The sequence below is a fragment of the Palaemon carinicauda genome, chromosome 4 (genome assembly GCF_036898095.1).
Source record: "Palaemon carinicauda isolate YSFRI2023 chromosome 4, ASM3689809v2, whole genome shotgun sequence".
Lineage (NCBI taxonomy): Eukaryota > Metazoa > Arthropoda > Malacostraca > Decapoda > Palaemonidae > Palaemon > Palaemon carinicauda.
The window spans coordinates 21,760,766-21,768,265 of NC_090728.1; the positions used below are offsets into that span (position 1 = coordinate 21,760,766).

General features: G+C 47.6%; 1 pseudogene; it reads right to left on the reverse strand.

Moving 5' to 3' along the window:
• Window positions 1-6,334: 6,334 nt before the first annotated feature.
• The window catches only part of LOC137639302 (uncharacterized), a 2,273-nt pseudogene continuing 1,107 nt past the window's right edge, over window positions 6,335-7,500 (reverse strand).

Below are 7,500 nucleotides of genomic sequence, written 5' to 3' on the forward strand. Positions count from 1 at the left end.
AAAGGGTCGAGAAGATAAAGTGAGATAGTGCAGTATAGAGGTTATCAAACGAGAATTTTGTAAAAAATTTTTGAATAGCAAAACGCTTTTATTGGGTTACTAAGTAACAGAGAAGGAAGAAAAATTCAGGTATGAACGAAAAAAAAAATCATATGAGTTAAGTCAAGGAAGAGGATGCAAAAACGCTCGATACTACGGAAAAAAAAAGCCAAGTGTCATTTATAGACGTCGACAACATATATCAAAATCGATGGGGAAACATGGATTGGCTGGAAAATTTATGGATGGAAGGAAAAATTGCTGACACCTGAAAAATGTCTTTCCTACGGAAAGTGAAGTAGTTGTGAGTATATGTTGACAGAAGAGTAACGGGTTTGCGGATAAAACTGCCTTGAGACAAGGAGTGGTCATTTCTCCGTAGTTATGAAGTGTCTTTGCTGATTGAGTATTTCATAAGTTGAAGAGACCACTTGATATTGGTGTAGAGATGTCATAGATGTAGTAAGAAGTGGTCGATGTTTTCATAAGATGTAGTAGTATAAAAAATATAAACTCTTGAAAGAATAGACTTTTTGAGAGTTAAAGAGACCTGTGTTACTGTATGGACATAAGTAATGGTTTGACAATGAAACAATCTCTAATAGAGATAGTAGATTTGAGAGCATAATCAGAAATAAAACTATAATAGAGATTTCTCGAGTACCATTTGTTGAGATGATCATACTGAGGGGTAGATGGTGAGGGTTTGGGCATGCTCTTCGCATTCCCCGTGAAAGGTTAGTTCACCAAACGTTCAGCTGGGCTCCACAAGGCACTAGTAATGTAGCAAGACCCAGTCCTACATGGTGTGACGGCGCCGAGTAAGGCTGTGAACTCAAAGGCAGGTAGGAAACGACTGAGTTATATTATTGTAGAACATTCTCCTTATATACAAAACCTCAAGGCAACAGGACATAACAAGTTCACAAGACAGACAATATTACAGAGGAAAAACCAGACATGAATTTTCATGTTCGTTTTAGTGCGAGGGAAGAGCGAAGATACAAGCATAATATATACAAAGGGAATTATGTACAATTGTGTGAAACACGGTTGGTACATGGCCCCCCCCCCCCTAAAAAGGACATACTGTACTTGTTAAATAGGGCGCCCTGATTTAGAGAGGTGAACTATAGGCGGGTCATCTGGCAGAAGATAAGCAGGTTTTAGACGATCAATGGAGACCCAGTCTTCTTTGCCCCGAATGTTTAGGAGGAATGCTTTCGGACTGCGTCGGATCACAAGGAAAGGGCCCGTGTAAGGGGGCGTTAGTGGTGGCTTGTTGGTGTCGTTGCGCAGGAAGACGTGCGTTGCAGAGTGCAAGTCCATTGGTGTGTGATGCTTCGCTGGGGGCTTGTAAGTCTGGCGGCACGGAGTAAATTTTCCCACGACGTGACGTATGCGCTGGAGATCGTCGGAGGAGGTTGTAGAAGGAAAAAATTCGGCAGGGACGACCAACGAAACGCCATACACCATTTCAGCTGCCGAGACGTCGAGGGCGTCTTTAGGAGTGGTCCTTAGTCCAAGGAGGACCCAGGGAAGCTGAGTAAACCAGTTGCAATCCTTGCAGCGGGATATCAAAGCTGCTTTGAGGGTGCGATGAAAACGTTCAACCATTCCATTGGCAGCGGGGTTGTACGCCGTTGTCTGATGTAGGGTGATACCCAGGAGATTCGCTAATGACGTCCACAATTGAGAGGTGAGGGTGGTTCCCCTGTCAGAAGTAATATGCTCAGGGATACCGAATCTTGAAATCCATCCAGAGAGTAAGGCAGATGTACATGAGGCGGACGTTGGTAGTTTCCATGGGAATGGCTTCAGGCTAACGAGTGGAGCGGTCGATGACGGTAAACAGGTAACGATGTCCTTGTGATGTGGGTAGGGGGCCTACAACGTCGACGTGAATGTGTGCGAAACGACGCTGAGGTTGAGGAAAGGTGCCCACTCCTGAATCCGTGTGTCGATGTACTTTGGAAGTTTGGCAAGAAGTACAGGCGCGGACCCAATCCTTAGCATCCTTAGAAATGCCGTGCCAAATGAACTTTGCCTTCAGCAGCTGTGCAGTAGAACGGCACGAGGGATATGAAAGGCCGTTGATGAAATCAAACACCTATCAGCGCATGGGAGCAGGAATCCAAGGTCGCGGTCTACCAGTACTGACGTCACAGAGGAGGGTGGTGTTGGAGTCTTCGAGGGGAAAGTCTTCCCAACGGAGGGACAAGCAGGATGTCCTACAAGCTTGATACTCTGGATCCTGTCGTTGGGCTTCAGCCAGGGCGTTGTAATCCAATCCCAGTTGAACGGCAGCCAACGTGTTTCTTGACAGGGCATCGGCAACGGGATTCATTTTCCCAGGGACGTATTGGAGGGTGCAATTGTATTCAGCCACGGCGGAGAGATGTCGGCGTTGACGGGCAGACCAGGCCTCAGACTGTCGAGTGAAGGCGTGCACCAGAGGCATGTGGTCTGTGCGAATGACGAAGGGCGTACCTTCTTAGAAATGGCGAAAGTGACGGACAGCCATGTGCACCGCCACAATTCTCGATCGAAGGTAGAATAACCCGATTCGGCCTTGGACAGTTTTCTGCTGAAGAAGGCCAATGGGCGGGGCAAGCCTTTGACCACCTGCTCGAGTACTGCACCAATAGCGACGTCGCTGGCATCGGTGGAGAGAAGGAGAGGGGCGTGTGGGATAGGAAAAGTGAGAGCCGCAGCAGTTGATAGGGCCTTCTTTGCATTGCAGAAGGCTGCTTCTTGAAGGGGACCCCACTTCAGGTCCTTTGGCTTGCTTGCCCTTGAGGGAGGCGTAGAGGGGAGCAAGAGTGGTGGCAATGGCTGGCAGAAAACGGTGATAATAGTTGATCATGCCCAAGAATTCCTGCTACCTTCTCAGGGAGGGGATGGACTCCTTCAGGAGTGATACGGTGCCCTAAGAACGACACTTCGTTGGCGCCAAAGGTACACTTGTCGTACCGGACTACAAGGCCGTTTTGTTGCAGGCGGTCGAGCACGATGCGCAGGTGACGGAGGTGTTCCTCTTTTGAGGAGGAGAACACAAGTATGTCGTCCACATAACATACACAGAAAGGGAGGTCCCCTAAGATGCCATCCATGAGACGTTGAAACGTTGTCCCAGCATTACGAAGGCCAAAACAGGAGTAATTGAAGGTGTATGTGCCAAACGGAGTGGTGATGGCTGTCTTGGGGATGTCTTCTAGGTTCATAGGCACCTGATAATACCCCTTCAGGAGGTCGAGCGTAGAGAAAACCTTCGCTATGTGCAGGTAGGAGGTTACATCGGCAATGTTTGGGAGGGGGTAGTGATCCGGTTCTGTTTGCATGTTCAGGCACCTGTAATCCCCGCACGGACGGAGGGAGCCGTCTTTCTTCAGAACGATGTGTAAGGGTGACGACCATGGGCTGGAGGCCTTTTGGCAAAGGCCCATTTCCTCCATTTCGGCGAACGTCTGTTTGGCGGCTGCCAATCGTTCCAGTGCCAGACGTCTGAATTTTGCGAAGACTGGGGGTCCCGTCGTCTTGATATGGTGATAGATACCGTGCTTGGCAGGAACCATGGGCGTTTGGCGAAGTTCTGGACGGAAAATTTCCGGGTACGACGTGAGGAGGTGGGCGTAGGCATCCGTGGCTGCGCTGATGTGGAGAGCGAGGTTAGAATGGGCGGGTTGAAGAGGTGTCGACAAGTACGAGTCTGCGTTGCCCAATCGTCGGTGGGCGACATCGACCAAAAGGTGGATATGAGAGAGGAAATACGCACTGAGGATTGGCATTGTGACGTCAGCAACAAGAAACTTCCAATTGAATTTACCGTTTCCGAACGATAATGTAAGGTTCTCGTAACCGTAGGTGGGTATCGCAGACCCGTTGGCAGCTACCAAGCGGACGTCGGCAGATGTAGACAGACTACGTTGTGCCTTGAAGAGTTTCCTTGGCAAATGGGAACGACAAGCACCCGTGTCTACCAAAAATCGGACGCCCGTTCCTGCATCCTGTAAAAAGAAAAGATTAGAAACATGGGAGGCCACCGCCACAAGCGATGGCCTACTTACACGTTTTTTGGCCACTGACAATCTTTGGCACATTTCTTCGCGGTTGCCCCGAATCTGAAGTGGTAGTAGCAAAACTGCGGCGGATGGGAGGTAGTAAGTGGCTGTAGAAGTCGTTTGTTGGGGCGCGAGCGATTGGTGGGTGGTGGGCGGCTTTGTCGCCGCTTCGGCACGTCACGGGGTAGGCGTGTATGTCCTACGGCATTCATGTCAGCTTCGGTTGACGTTGAATAGGCATCCTCGTCGTCAGGGGTGGAGGCGTTGATGGAGGTCTTGAAGTGGCTGTCCATAAGGGCGTCGGCTTTGGTCATCAAGTCCTTTATGGGTAAACTATCGACATCGGGTAAACTATCGACATCGGGTATGGCAGCGCGTACAGGTTCAGGTAAAAGGCGTATCCAAAGGGCACGGAGTAGGTTCACCTCACGAGGAGAGCCGTCTGCGGCAGGTTAAAGGCGAGCGATACTGGTCCTATCCCTGAGGGCAAGCGAAGCCCTTTGGTCCCTCAACGGTTGTTGCGAGAGCTGAAAAAGCATTGCTATACGAGCGGCTGGCGACGGCGAGTACTGCTGCAGAAGGTATGTTTTGAGGGCGTCATACGCTATTGGGGTGTCTCCTTGTTCACAAAGCCAGTCGGATATTGCTGGGAAGGTGTCCTCGGGTATCGCCGCGAGAACATAATCCGCTTTGGTGGTTGAGCGAGTCACGCCCCTGATACGAAAGTGGACTTCAGCGAGTTGAAACCAAGCAAACGCTTCTCTGCTGGCGAACGGTGAAACTTTCAATGGGGCGGCCGCGGCGCCAACTGCTGTAGAGTCTGTCTCCGTCATAGTACCAACGATGGAGGGGCGAGGGAGGTGGGGGTGGAAGGCAGTGGGAGCGAGTCGACTTCCGGGGTCACCAATGTGACGGCGCCGAGTAAGGCTGTGAACTCAAAGGCAGGTAGGAAACAACTGAGTTTTATTATTGTAGAACATTCTCCTTATATACAAAACCTCAAGGCAACAGGACATAACAAGTTCACAAGACAGACAATATTACAGAGGAAAAACCAGACATGAATTTTCATGTTCATTTTAGTGCGAGGGAAGATCAAAGATACAAGCATAATATATACAAAAGGAATTATGTACAATTGTGTGAAACACTTTTGGTACAATGGCTTAGGGTTATGAAGCACGAAGTAAGAGATGATGAATGGAGAAATATTGAATTAAAAGCTCAAGAAAGAGACGACTAGTGAAATCTAACCGAGGTCCTTTTCGTCAAAAGTCGTAGGAGGAGCGGATGATGATATTATTACTAGGTAAGTTACAACCCTACTATGCATATCAGACCCTATGACATACTGTTTTTCGCAAATATCTTTGAAACGAAGACTCGGATCAGGATGGTGCTTTGGCAAAAATTGTTTACCACACTCCGATAATTTTTGACACTACTGTGCATTGTCAAATGCTGCTAATTATGGCGTTTACTCTTGACAGTGAAGTCAAAAACCTGCGTGAGTAATTTACACATTTAAACAGGTGAAGCGTGACGTAGTAGTGACGTCCAATCATCCACTAACTCCGCTCCTGCCTTCCCCTACTACCACCATACCTCCCTTTCCCTCCCTCTTACCCCACTCCTACTCTCTCTTCCCACCCTTTTTCTCCTCCATACCTCCCTTTCCTCTCCCTCAATCCTCTCTCTCTCTCTCTCTCTCTCTCTCTCTCTCTCTCTCTCTCTCTCTCTCTCTCTGTACACGAAGAAATGAAGCTATGCACATATGTGACTCATTTATAATGGCGGATAACTCGTATGTATATATGTTAAGTATGGTAGGGGGTTTTATGCACGATCCTGATTCCTGTTCCAGCGCAAATTGCTGTTGCTTAATTATTGTATGAGGTTTGTTTGACAATTATACAACCATTGATTGTTATACGAGTATGCGACCCTAATACCCATAGATTACGTTGAACGTATGATGGGATGAAGTATGTAGCTGACGCTTGATCATTTATAGGAAATCGTGTAAGAGATGGAAAAGAAATGGGTGGAACTGAAGTGGGAATCCGATGCAGAGTAAAAACTTAAAACGAAATTGAAGTGATAAATATATGAATAATTTATTCTAATGTTAGGAAAAGGCTGCCATATGTTAAAAAGTCATTGCAGACATAAATAGACAGCGAGTATATGATGGCTGGATTAATACTATAAATAACTGACCACATATTTTACTTTTAACATTCATCACTCTCGACAAACAGGTCATCTTCCTCATCACTGTCGAGGTTGATGCAGACAGGATCAACACCTTCTTGTATGTTGTCAGAGGACCAATACTCGTCCTCGAAGGCTCTGGCTCGTTGCACCGCTCCTGCCTACACCTCCTTTGTTGGGCACAGCTTGGCCTCTTGCAGCCTCACTTGTAGATCTGCCCGGGTAAAGGCCGATTCACACGACCCGTTTTCTTTCCGACAGGCTGGGTGGTGGCTAACCTCCGTCAAAATGTTGTACATTCACACTAGGCGTTCCGTATCTGTTTACCAGCGCGCGGTTTTCATTGTATACTTAGAATCTGTCACGTGAACACCGAGTAAATTACGATAATTTTGACACTATAGGATGTTGGTTGATAACTGTGTTGATAAAATAAGTTATGCAATTTCATTATACTTTATGCACACGCCAAGAATATTAAAATTATGATAAATTCACCTGTTTTATTTAATGCCTCTCCAGTCATTTTTCATATCTCTTATTTATGTAAATTATTTCTATACATCTTGTTTGCCATGTCAAACATCTCCTCATACCCTTGAAAAGGTTCAATTAACCTTTTATACTTGGTGTAAACATCAAAATAACTAAATTCTATGACTCTATACAATGAGGAAAAGTCGGGGTTGTAGGCCACAAAACGAACGGGTACGATACAGGTCCTTATTCACACAAAACATCATCCACCCGTTGGTTGCAACGGATGGCTAACGGCCGTCAAACCGGACGAGGTTTCTTGGAAAGGAAGCCGAGCCGACTTGGACGGCTGACGTCCGAGGGCCACCGTCTGCCTAACGGGTCGTGTGAACAGTTGCATTTGAATACACGTAAGAAAGCTAGACGCCGGTTAACCGACGGCCAGCCTGTCAGAAAGAAAACGGGTCGTGTGAATCGGCCTTAAATCGCTGCAAAGTGGACCGCACATACCGCTTCTTGGCGCCCCACACCTGTTCGATGACGTTGAGTTCGGGATGTGTAGGTGGTAGTCGGACGACTTCATGTCCCCATTCACGGATCACTTTGTCAACAGTGTACCTTGGTTCTGGTTGGTGCTTCCTGCTGAGTTGAAGAAGTTCGAGGCGTGTGGCGTGGTGCGGGAAGAGAATTCTGCGGCTCGCCAGCCAAT